Genomic DNA, 13,947 nt, shown 5'->3' with positions numbered 1-13,947 from the left:
CATATTTCATGCTGACCAGGAGAGAGCCCTCAGAATACCCTTCATCTAGAGAGCGCAGCAAGCTGAAGGAACAAGTGCCTACGGGTGATAAAGGCTCTCTTCTGCAAGGGCAGTGCATGGAGCTATGCAACCCAAATACACAGACATCGAACTACATTTTCATTCAGACAATAATCTTTTCTACAGGCAGTGAGGTACCAATCCACCTATACAGTACTGTTTCTAAAACAAACCCCCTGATATGCTCTTGGGTGTTGAATTGGCTTTGTCTGGCCATGTGTACACTTTCACACCTCATTTATACACAGAGCAAGTTTCCCTCAAGCGGTGCAGACTGGGCTCACTGGCTCTTTAGAATTAGACCTCAAAGTTCAACCCGCTAGGAACTGTCCCTGAGACTGGTCCCTGCCAGTGCTGCAAGCACAGGGCTGGAGACAGGCACATGTGTTTCCAGAGCACATGCCTTCCTTCTCACCCAAAGTGCTTCATGTGTATACAGAAGTTGAATTGATCACCTACAGCCATTTCCCCCTTGCCCTGTGAGCTACATTCTTCCATGTAGCCTTTTTGTAGGTGTCTTCTCTTTCCTTTTAAATCATTTATGTTTTCCCTTTCTATCTCAAAAATATGCCCTCCCGTTCCTCTGACTTCACCAATTCATTTAACCGTCGGCAGCAGCTGAACTGCAATCTCATAAAGAACCTAACTTCACTTCAACAAAAGTTTAAAAGCAAAGCAACTCTTATGTTCCAGGCCCTTAAGACAGGTAAAATTCAGTGAGAAAAATGTTTTGTTTTGTTTTGTTTTTCTTTTTCCTTTCCTGTCTTATGCAAATATTGGGATTGTGACCCCCCCTTTTTTTGTGGTGTAGAAGTCCTCCCTTAGACTGATAAGGCAACGGAATGAGATATAACTTAAATTGCAGTAAATTTCACTTCTTACATACCAGTTACACCAATTAACTGAACATATAACAATAAGGATATAAAAGTCAGTGAGAGCTGAGTTTCTGTTACAAGCTGTGATCATATCAGTTAGCTCAATGCTGTTAGACTTAAAGGCATGCTGGACTTCTTGGGAAAAAAAAAAAAAAAAGGAAGAAAAAGATAAGGAAGAAAATATGGCAAGAAGCTTGAAGAAAGGCAAGAGAAAGGAAAAGAAAACAGATGTGGGATGTAAGAGCCATAAAGAATCTAGCACCATTATAATAAATAAATAAAGAAATGAATGAATAAATAAATAAATAAATAAGAGGGGACAATGAGAATCAGGATCAGCTTACTTCATGTCTTGGATCACTCAAATGAAGGAGAGAAATAATATCACTGTGGCAGATATGACTCAAATCTCCACTGTCATAAGGTGAGGGTAGTTCCGCTGAGATCAGAAAGCTACTGATTTACCTTAGCTGAGAATATTCTCATTGGACTTTACCCCTCATCACAGATCCTTATCCTAGCACAGCAGCAATAGGAGATGTTTATCAGGTCATGCTGAAATAACCCAGACTAAAAGGCAGTTTTACTTTTCTTTCAGTCTCCTTCTGTATTTAATTTCCTCATTCATATATGGGAAACAGTTTGATTTCCAAAACAACCCCTTCAGCAGTTTTTTCCCCTTGGCGTTTATTTTATTTACCTGAATCCCCTAAGGCTGATCTTTCCCCACAGATGGACCTAATTAATCTTTCCAGCAGTGCCCCTAAGACAAAAGAAAGTAATATATGTACAGATGGGACCAGGGCACTCCATCATCCAGCCAAATAAGTGACCAGTAATGTGACCAAAACTATCCCCTTGAGGTTAGTGACTGACCACTGTGAAGTCACACAAGGCTCAGGGTAAACAATAAATTTTATTTACTAAGGTGGTACCTCCAAAAAAAGAATGGTTTAAAGGAGAATATAATGAATTATTTCTGACATGAATAAATTATACAACTGGAAGGCAAATTGCCGTCATAAATTTATCTGCCAAATTAATTTACCACGAGCCTCCAGCATGACAATAGGTGAAATGTAATACAGATGTATGCAGAATAAAAAGCATTTCTACAGTGTTGCATTGTCTACCGCACTCTCATTAACAGTTGAAAGAATACCCACTGTTCCCAGGCTAAAGTGCTGGAGGGATTTCCAGTCCCAAGTTATCCTTTGGGGTTTTGAGACCTAACTCATAGGAACGCAAATGAATACTCATATTGTTAAAGATGGGCAGTAAAGTGTCTGCCACTCTTATGTGCATTAAGAAAAATAAATATCACCTTAATTCCTTCCCTATGATATTCCCTTTCAAGAGGCACTAATTGATCTGTGTCATCTCCCGCATTCAGGCTTCAAGCTGGCCACCTGCTCTTTCAATCTTTTTTATGAACTGCTACGAGAATACAATGAAATTGAGAATATTTCCTTAACCAACGTATAATTTGTTGCTCTTACTCTGAATACAGAGTTTGATTGTCTCTTCACTTGCACATTAATTCTGCAGACCACTGAGCAATTTGATTTGGATCCAGCAATGCGCAGTAGCAACAACAGCAACACAATAAGTACAAACTGTGGTTTAGAGGTGCTCACAGGCATGTTTTCTCGGGGTAGTACCATCGATATCAGTGGGGAGGAAGATCAAGATCGTTCAGTCTCAGACTAATATTCTATCTGTAATAGTTTAAATCTCTGCTTTGGAAACCCATTTACAAATGGCCAAATCCTTATGCAGAAGGGTCATACCAAATAACAAACATCTAATACAGATTTTCAGTAGTTGGACCTTTTAACTGACATGCACAGAATTTGAGCACTGACTGAGAGTGTTCAGAGCATAAGTGACATTACCTTCTGTCTAAATGGTCCAGCTATCAACAGCCGACTTCAGCACAAGACTTCAGTTCTTGTTTCCCAAAAGTCAGACTCTGCATGTGGCTTGACTGCTGCAAAGGAGATGTAAGTCCCCAAACTCCTTTGCTTCAGATAAAGCAACGTGGCAGAAGGGAACAGTTTTGAAGGGACATTAACAATCTGCCAAGTTTAAAATAGTCTTGTATGAACAGGAAAAAAATCTATTCACATGACTAAAAAGAGCTTTCATGTTTTGTTGGGTGAAATAATGTGCTTCAGGAAGGGGGAAAAAAAAAAAAAAAAAAAAAAAATTTAAGAGTTTCGGAACCCATGACTCACAAGAATGGCCTGGCAGTGAAAGTCCTCCTCTGTGAAGAGCCTTATGCATGATTAAATGGATTTTATGTGGATCTGTGAATCAAGGATGGCTTTCTGAATGACAGACTAGGAAATAAGACTCTAGCCTTCTCTTCTCTTTCTCCAGCATATTCTTTGTTGAAGAGAGCTAAACAGAATAGTCTATTCAGACTGTTTCAACTGATCTGGGGACTGGTTCTGTCCAGACAAGTACCTTCACCCCAGATAAGATGATGAAGAGCTCTTAAAGCACTGGAGTTGCTTGTACTTGCTCACAGGCGACCTAGGCTAGGGAAGCAGAGGACCTGAGGCAGAGGCTGCTGAAGCCCAAATCTGCCTCCTGGGCTCCCAAGGTCAGATCACACTAGTCTGCATCACTCTCTAAGAAAAGCAAACCTTTGCCAAGCTTGCTTGCTCTAAGCTTCTGTAGGCATGCTCAACAGTGAGGAACAAAGTTACTGTTCCCCTATCAGAGGCTTTTAAATTAATACCTCATATGATGTTTTAAATAGAATCCTCTGAATGTGCACTTAAGTCAGGCAACAGATAGAAATGCTGATAAAGCTACTCTCAAAACCCAACCTTTCCTTTGAGCTATGCTTGGTAGTTTTCCTGTGTGCCCATGACAAATAACTGAGGGGTGTTGAAAAGTGAGAGCAGTGCTCTGCATGTTATGCAGCCTTGATTTGATATTTCACATTTGACATTGTTGAAATGTGGTTGTTAAATTGGGAACGCTCCCCACAATCACTAATGCAGAAAAGTTGTTTCTTTCTCATGAAAGGGTTATCATTAAATTAGAAATCAGTGATTTTCACAGAGGCTTTCAGGAGCTCTGCAATTCTTTTTTTGTGTGAACAAAAGGCATTAATAAAGCTGTCAATATAAAAGCAATCAACCTGTGTCAGCTCCTCTCTGAAGATGACCCAGGTCTATTAAGATTTACTTACTCAGGCAGATGGACCAAGCTGATGCATGGATTACCTTAGATATTGGAGACTCTTAAAGGATCTTTGTCCCCAGGGATAGAGGACCATGTTATTTTTTCCACATGTCCAGAAGAAGAATGACTGAATTCAAAGGAGTATATTCTCGTTTATGTCTGAACTGAACTCCCAACAGGGCCATGTCCTGAAGCTATAGGGGCCATACCATTTGCACAATCCTAGGTTTTACTCTTGTGCCCTGACCTTTGTGTGTATGTTAAATTCAAAAGCTTTCCACTACATCTGGCAGACAAAAAGATGAAGAAAATTCATTTTCCCTTTCGTGGCAAAATGCAGTATTTAGCATTCCATGTAAATTAGAACCAGGAAATAGGAATCTCATCTGTTAATTCAATTTAGAATTCCAAATGTGCTTTCAAAGGTTTTTCATCAGCCTATCTCAAAGCAATAATAAGTCTAAGGGCTTGGAGTTACTTCTTCCCAGCACAAGTAACTGTAATGCTACTAGTTCCAGTGAAGTTATGTCAATTTCTGTAGTCAGAAGATGAGGTCCAGAAATATGTAAGCTGTCAGCGTTCAAACTCCTATCCATCCTTCTCCGTTCTTTGTTTTGTCCTGCCAAACTTTGCTCAGAAAATGACCTTGAATACAACTGCTCCTTCCACTGTTAACCCTCTGACCCTCTAAACTAATATCCTTTGCTCTTTCTAATTCAGAAGGTTTCTGGGGCTTATTAACTAAACAGGCCAAGTGACCGTTCCCAACTGAAATCAGCATCTCTGACAAGGAGGTCATTGTTTTCCAGGCTTCCCCCCTAGTACTAGATCTGCAGATTTCAGAGTGAAAAGGAATAATGCAGACATTCTTTGTCTACAAATTATCTGGAAAGCATCAAGATAACTCAAGCCACTTCCACACCATTAAAGATTTGAGGGGTCATCTCTAGGGACCTAGGTGATTACGGCCACAGTTTTCAAATTTATATTCTGAAACTTGTATCAAACTATATGAGAAGGTATCTATAATTTTTATAAAAGAACCTCAGTCTTCTGAATTAATAATAATTTAAGCTCCCACTGGTGTCAGTAAAAAGAGAGAGAGCTCAGCACCTCTATGAGTAGCAATGTTTTTATTTACATGCCTCACTATGCATTTAGATAACTAGCTGAAAGCAATAAAATTTGGACAGTATGAACAAAATTCTCAAAAGAAGATGCTGCATTCAGACTTCTAAATTTACAGTTTTAGAATCCACCTGATTTTCAACAGTACTTCTGAATGAAGTACCTGGTTTTGACAACTCTTTCCCTTTGTTTCGGTAAGACATAGTAAGTTTGATGTTCTGAGTAGTTGTACAGGCTGAGGCATCTTTGTATAATATACCTTGGGAAAGCAGAAATTCTGGCCAAGATACAGGTGCATACTACTAGGCCCTTAGGAACAGCAGACATATTTTGACATTCATGTAACCTTTTAGCACAAATAAGTCACTTTCAATGGAATTTGTCTCATGTTTCTTGAGAGTCCTGTCCTCAAAACAGTCCATTCAAAATCTAAGAAGTGTTCTGTTCTGTATGTCTCAAAATATCTTTGTACTCCTCTTATTTTAAAGATAGTGGGAGTAAATTTCCTGAAGCTCTCAGTAGGCTATAGCTGCTCCCATGAGCACCACCTAGTGCAGAGCACACTCCATGTCATCGCACCCACATGTAGCCCTTCCATCTGAATCACAGCTGCATTCAGTCTTGAGCAGTTTCCTATGGGCATCTTCCATCACTAATGTTAAAAGGAAAAACATGGGAGAAAGACGAGATATTATGTCAAGTAATATGAAGGTATCAACCCCCAAAGCAGGGGTTACTACTAGTTGCAGAGATACTGCAACTAAATTTCAGGAGAGTGTTTTCATAAAAGCTGACACAAACAATAGAAGGATTATAGGCGCAGCATTAAAGGGGAATCGTTAAACTTGTTTGATAGAACATTGTTTGTTCTATCATATAAAGTGTTTGTGTCTGGGCAGATAAAGTTTAAAAAAGGAGAACAACTGGCTTTATATGAACATTTTAAAATCAACACTAAGTCTACATCAAAAAGAAAAATTCAATAGTTCCACATAGACAGCTGGACCTACATCATAAAAGGGTTGGTGGACTCATACAACATTCATCTTTTTCAATGATGTATTGTTTCTTAATACTGCATTCAAAAGGCCTTCCAAAGATTAAAGTCACTGTTACGCCAGGTGCTATAGATCTAATTTTGTCTACTTTTCTTCACTCATAAATAATTGTGAATGATATTTTCTTGGCAAAAACAAATCAATGTATATATCTGGGACCCAGATTGTTGAATCTCTGTGAAAAGGAAGTCTACAAGCCTAAGCAGAATTTCTAAAAAGAAACGGAGCCCATATGTCAGAGACATAACTTCTGATTAGCACAGCTGGAAACGAGGAAATTGTAGTATATTGATTAATTCTGATTTTCCTTAATGAGCTATAATAGAAAGCCACTAGGGTGAATGCACCTTTCTTTCTCTAACAAGAGAGGTTCTGCACATAATATCACTGACTTTGAATGGACACTCTCTAATGTGTGTGTTTTTTAGTTTCTGATTTGGTTTAAATTCATTGCTGCCAGAGTAGTGTTAATGAAAAGAAAAAACATAAACTGATTGCCATAGAGACAGAGAGGCTACCTTCCTGAACAGAGCTGTCCCACTGCCAGAAGCAAGATGGCTAGGAGGGCTGTCTTTGATCTAAATCAACAGGGAAAAGCTGGTAGATATCAAGGCAACCAGACTGTATTCAGGACCTTGTGCTTTGGAAATCCGAACTCACTGTCTAGTTAGAATAAAGTTACTGTGGTTAAAAAATTCCTTTTCAAAGACTCAGTGGCCAGTCTCCTGACGCAGAAGGTTTAACTGTGCTATCAATGACCTCACAGCAGGAAAGGTCCCGGAATAAATAGAACAAAGGATTTGATACACTAAGGACTTCAGTAGACTTTGGCATAGGTGTGGCATAGGTGACCCAGTGCTAAGGCAATCGGTCTGTGGGATGCCGAACCCCACTGCTTCCAGGCACCAGATGTGGGAGCTGCACCTGCAAGTGAGAAACTGTGAGGTAGGAGTACTGAGAGATGGAGGGAACTGGAACTGGATAGGAGGGAGCATTTTGGTTCAGTGACAGGGAGTGGTGTCCTCCTGGTGAGGGGCACGAGACCAGGCTGTGGCACAGGCTGCAGCTATTTTTATGCACTCTTATGTGTGTGAGAGGTTTGCTGATTTTCTCAAGTGGCAACAGCAAACTTCTCTGCAATACAATACCTTGCTGCTTATCATTTTGAGATATCGCAGTTCCAGAAACAACATTTGCCTTTAGGAAATGGACTAAGCACAACTTAATAAGGAAACATTTTCATTGACTCATTACAACAATTGTGGACACAAAAAACAAGATTCACCATGCCTTTTAGAGTAAACAGTATATAAGCTCCTTCTGCCTTGGTGCTGTTAAATCAGACCTTCATTCTGCTGATTTGTTTCTTGCTTAAGTAACATGCTGCCTGCAGCTGTGATTAGACAGAATATACTTTCGCAATAATCTCTAATGCACTTCCCATGTTTTTAGTCTAATGAGTGTGACGGAGCAGTTTGCTGCTGGCTAGAGGTTTCAAATGCTGTTTTATCTGACAGTTCTGAAGGGCTTGGTTGTACCATACGCACATGCAGTATGCAGCATGACAGTGACTATATATAGTACACCACACCACTAACCTCTTTTGGTTGGGAGAAACCTCATAAATATATGTAATGTATTACTGGCTTCAGCCATTATCTCACACATCTGAAATGACTCACAGTCAATTCAGCTGGCACACATTTCAGATGGAGTCCCAAGCCTGGAAATAGCTAGGCAAAGAAATAGGTGAAGTATCTGATGAGTCATATTGTACCAAGGGAACAAGTCAGTACAGCCAGCTCTCAGATGGCGTTCCTTCCTCAGGTCCCTGTGACACTAATTACACCCAACAAAGAGTAGGTGGGCACCATGCTAAATATGAAACAGAATCACAATGGTGAAGAAAAGCAAGCCAGGAGCAGAAAGGGTAAGTGATGCACTGAATGACAAATAGACAACAGACTACTTGTGTGGGACTCATACTGAGGCAGTTACGCTCCTTGAAGCAAGAATCAGAAGTCCTCTGCACCTTGCAGAATCTGTAACGTGATTCTTGGCACAGACAAGCTCTTACCAGTACACCCATGAGTAAGCTGGAAAAAAGGTCTGCATCATGGTCTTGTGATTGTAAAGGTGTATCAAAAGTGAAAGGTGAATAATATGTAAGGCCAGCTAGGGCTCATATAGCCCTAATTAAATGCATGACAGTCCTGAATATTTTAGCCAGAAGACTTTTACTGCTGCTTGTCAAAGCCCAGTAGCAGCACATCAACACCCTGATTTCAGCTCAGATTAAAACCTATCATTTCCTGGCCCTGGGCACGAACAGAAATATGAGGGAGGTGGTCATCTATTCATGATACCACTGCTTGTTTTGGAGAGACTCCGCTCAATTGACTCTTTACGATCTCTAGACACCATGTGGTGTTGTAGCAGATGAGGACATTAGGATAGCACTGTGTACATATGCAGAAAAATGATGGGCGTATTAGAAAAAATTTACTTAGCAAAGCTATCAGATGTACAAGCCAACATATTGGAAGAGGTTTTAAGCTCTTGGCAGTTCTCCCAGTCTAATTGTTTCACTCGTGGGACAAAAATTGATATCTGGAATTTTATCAGAAGAAAGTAAAGCAAAATCACTTCCCCTAGCTTGCAACATAAAGAGAGTAGTACTGTAGGAATCTAAAGTTTTAATATCTGAAATAGTCTGAATATTATGTTCACATAAAACAGACATAATTTAAAGGAAAAAGAAGCAAAATGATATCTGTCTGTGATTTTCTTACAAATTCCCATAAATGAAAAGAACTGGAAAAAAAAATACATTCTTCTGATATTCTTTTCAACTTGTTCGTTTTGTGAATTGCAGCATCCAGTATGTTCTGATGTTTTCTTCAAATTCTCTTCAGAGCCAGCTCTGCTCTACCAAGTTAGTTACAGTTTGGAGAGGAGAGGGAAATCTTGGAAATCCTAACCTGGGCCACAGCATTTTGTCATTCCACGTTTCTTTTTATATCTTTACCAAAGCTACAGTGTAAAGAAAACCATTTTAAAAAAGTAAGAGAAGGAGCACATTGACAGAATAAACCTCTGGGCTGGGCAAGAATAGAAAATAAAGAAGAGACTACTGAGGAACTTCACAACTCCAGAGGAACCCCAGTGGTAAAGCACTGCAGGGGCAATGTGTCAGAAACATAAATTCCCACTGCAAATGCTAATATGCTCTGCTGCTTTAGGATATCATTATTTCTCTACTACTTCGATCAGTTCTGGGAAGATTATCTCCTACTAGAATGGCTGACACTGTAAGAACTATGCCTGTCAAAAATCACTGTATTTTTTGTATACAGCACCTCTTTCATCGTTTTTGCCTAAAAACAGAACTGTGCAATCCTCCAGCTAGAATGATAATACTGTATCTATGAGACTGATTTCGCTGCTAAGCAAGCTTTTATAAAAGGCAGAGCTTTACCTGGAACATTAGGAACATTGCACAATTTGACATAATTTCCATGCAATGCATGTCACATTCATAAACCAATATTTTTTTTCACCAACTTAGAGTGGTACTTTTAATTAATAAAGTATTAGTGTAATTGAAAAAAGGGGTAAATACAATGAAAAGCAGATAATTACTTATCTGTGCTAATTTTGGAGTTGAAGATGCCTTTTTACTTCATGAATTCTACATATGCCATTGGTTTTCACCCTTCCCCATCTTCAAAATAAACTTTAATCATCTCCAGGTTCTTAGTTATTATCTACTCCAAATTTATCAGTCCGAACTCTCCAATAAAGCATTATACACACAGAAACAGAGCTTTACCCACTGTACAAACTAAAGAACAACCAAACAAGGAAATGCCATTCTTCATCATGCATGGTCTCATGACAAGGAATTTCAGCTGCTGTCCTAGGAAAGCCTAAAACTCAGACTTGAAAGGAGGCGTTTTGCTCAGCGAAGCTGTTAAATCCAATCATCTCTCAATGATTGCATGATTCTCTGTGGCCACAAGAGCTACTTCTGATCTTTTAATGATATTTAATTAAGTCTCTACCAATGCTCATTTCTAAACAGTTTCATCATTACCAAGAACAACTACTATTAACTGCAAAGAAGGCAGCCCTGGGCACAGATGAAAGATTAATAGATGAGCTTATGGGTTCAGCAGTGCAGCTTTAAATCTATCCATAACTGCCTCTGAAAGCTTTCTAAACTAGCTAATGGTGCAATATTGTGGTTCTCATTGAATGTGAGTTTATGTCATTATGCTAATTACTCATAATTTCTTACCCCAGTTATTACAAGATAGAAGCTGATGGATGTTGAGCATTTATTTACTTTGTTTGTAATGCGTGTAAACACGATGATACATCTGTTCTTGTTACATTATTATTTCAGAAGATACTGATTTTGAAATCAATCCAGTGATTTCATCTGGAGATTATTTATTATACAATAATAATTCAGACCAGATTTTCTTTCTCCTACTCAGAATGGGTTGTATGCAATCTCTGGATGCCCACTGAGAGCAGCTAGACCACTCCAGTTCTATATTCCTGGGCTTTTGACATCAGGGCTTCCAATTATAACAATTTTGCAAGGAAACTTGCACCTCAACCACAAGTATTGCATCTATTGCATTAATTTATCTGAGTGCGTATGCTTGTAGTGGAATGCACCCCACTGATATTAACATGCTCATCATCTTAACCCTCAGATAAATGTGTCTGATCAGAATTCAGTGTGTGCTGTATGTTTCAAAACACGAATTGGAGATTTTGTTTCATCAGAAGTAGGGACAACAGCCACTCCAAAATGGAACAGGCATGGCGTCAAAAAAATTGCTGTCTTGACTGGACTGTGTTAGGGACTGTGTTTGCAGAGCCATCCAGCAAACCCTAGCATTTCTCATCACCTTTTTTAGTCAGTCACCTCAAAGAGGAAGAGGGGACAAAGGAGACTCTGGAAAGAGGGGTGATCATGATCCTCAGCCACTATATTGCAGCTGCACCAGGTCATGGAGTGCACAATGCAGCCATGTAACGGGTAGCTGAGAGCTCTGCTCCTGTGGACTTCCCTTGATCTTTCATTCCAACCCCCCTCTCAAAATGCACACGATGAAGTTTTGGTTCCCTGGGGCCCAGCATCTGCACATTCTGTCCAGCCTCAGCACAGCGGTCTCTGGGACTTGCACCAGCTAGACTTCACCACAGAGAAGAAGGTAAAAGGAAGTGGCAGTGGCCTGGGGCTCTTTGTTTTCCTCTTGCACATGGAGCAGTCTGAGAAGGTTCAGATCTGCTTTACCAATTGAAACAGTCCAATTAGGTTTCCAGCAGTCTGCCGAAACGTTGGTCACTGAAGCACGTGGAATGACCTGAGACTGTGTTTTCCAAGAGATTTAATTCCTTCAAGGGCAGAGCCTCTCTTCACCGCCTCACACCTCCCTCTTGGAAACATCAGAACATTTGGGGAGCTGTCACATTGCATTTTGTCACCACAGCCTAATACAGGAAGACTGGAAAGTGACCCACTTCGTGTTTAAGAAAAAAGAAAAAAAAAAAAAAAAAAGAAGCAACAATAAAAAGAATCTGTGCAGACAGCAGTGCAAAGATGGCAAAGCAAAGGAGATTGCCTTGACTCAGCAAGATGAGATTTTCTTTAAGGAGCTAGACAATGTGAAATCCTCACAGACAGACTCACTCTGCACAAGTGGATTTTGTCCACTTGCTTTTGGAGGAAATCCAGCTCTCAAATTCAAGATATTGTTCACTGAAGACAATCAAAAAAACTTCCGTTGCATTCAGTCTTTCTAAGGCAACACTGCCCACTGAAACCCATGACTTACAGTCTGCATCACTTCAAATCAGTGCTTCATCAGCAGTTGCTATGACGTATTTCTACTAACACATCTGATAATCCCAGGAACTTCCCATCCCTGGAAAAGAAACTGTTCTTGCTGTGATTTGCACAGGAGGAGAGGTGAATGCACATGGAACAACTGGCCATGGCTGACAATGCCACTCACAGGGTCAGAATGAAGGTGTCTAGATTCTAGCTTTCCAGGATTTAAAGGTTCAAAGAAAGTCAGTCTGCAGCTCACATTAATAAGTCATTTTTAGCTTTTGTGCATTATCCTCCCAGCAAAGGCTTTCTCCTGGACATTACTCAGTTCCTCAGAAGCTGCAACCTGGCACAAGAGGCGGTATATGGAAACGAGAGATGACTGGTCCTTGGTTCTTACACTGGAAATCTGTCATTTGTTTTTTCTTCACATTGTAAATTATTCCAATTCTAAACATGTGCTGGAAAAGCTGCTTTTCAAAATCTAAAACTGCTGCAGAGGATCGTGTGCCAATATTTAGACCACCCAGCTGTGAACCTGAGTTTCTCATTCTCTTTTCTGCTGCTCGATAGAGCACCTTTTATACAGGAAAGTGACACTTCAGAGGGCCCCCAGACCCTTATGCATTTTGTCAAAATGCATGGAGACTCTTCTGGGAGGAACCCCAATTCAGGGACTGAAGAATATAGCCTTGGTAAAATATCAGTATAAAATACCTCCTTAAAATTGATTCTGCAGGATCTGGGCAACAACCTTCACAGAACAGATGGGAAAGGACTTTTACTACCTTTAACTCCTGTTATTAAGGCTCAGAACCAGCAAAATACTTAAACATCATGCTTCAAAATACTTTTACTTCAATGCTAACATGCTTGGCATATGCTTAAATGCTCTGCTGGATCAACACCTTGTATGTACTGGTTCCAGCCATGCAAAAGAGAAAAACAAAACCCTCTGCTTTTTGTGCATTCGCATAAAATTCCTGTTTATATTTGTAGTCCAGGCAGGACCACTGCTGTCCCTTCTCTTATTCTATACTGAGCTACCGGGTCGAAACCATGGTTCTCTGCTTTCTAAGACTGTGCTGCTGCAGGCAGGAACTGGACCTGTATTTGCCTGTTTGCACTAGACTGGTGAATGCTGCACTGCTCAACGCTCTACACATTTTTACCACCACTGTTCTTAGGGGGAAAATTTCCACAATGCAGCTTTTACCATGAAACTACTGGTTACAGAGTTGCACCAATCTCATATTCTATTACTTGTTTCTTTCCAGTCGTACCAAGTGAGGGCACTCAAATTTGGCCTATCCCAGTCATTCCTCTGGTGGCTGTTGCACTTTAAACTGTAAGCTGCTAATCACTGCCAGCAACAACACATGAACTATGAGTAGTAAACGAGAGCTGCTGACTGCACTGCACTAAACTTGAGGGTGTATAGCAAGGGCCTAAAAGATCTCTCTTCATACCTGACCCCACATGTTTCGGGGTCAGTGGGTAAATGTTTCCCTGCAGGGTCAGTTCTGGCTGAGGTGTCATTACAGAAATGTTGTGCGTGACCTCCCTCCAGAAGGAAGCATGAAGAGCTTCAGCTAGCTCGGTCACAAATCCAGGCACAGCTCAGTACAGCTGCATAAGCTGGTGGCTCCCTCTTGCAGATAAAGACAGAAGGCTCAGACTCCTGAGCAGCGCACTCTTCACTAACACTTGTCAAACCTCATGCAGCGAGCACGTTTAGGGGCTCCTCATGCTTAGCACTGCCAAGTCCTCTCTT

Source organism: Aythya fuligula, chromosome 11, assembly GCF_009819795.1.
Source record: "Aythya fuligula isolate bAytFul2 chromosome 11, bAytFul2.pri, whole genome shotgun sequence".
Lineage (NCBI taxonomy): Eukaryota > Metazoa > Chordata > Aves > Anseriformes > Anatidae > Aythya > Aythya fuligula.
Note: the sequence above shows the minus strand (reverse complement) of the source record.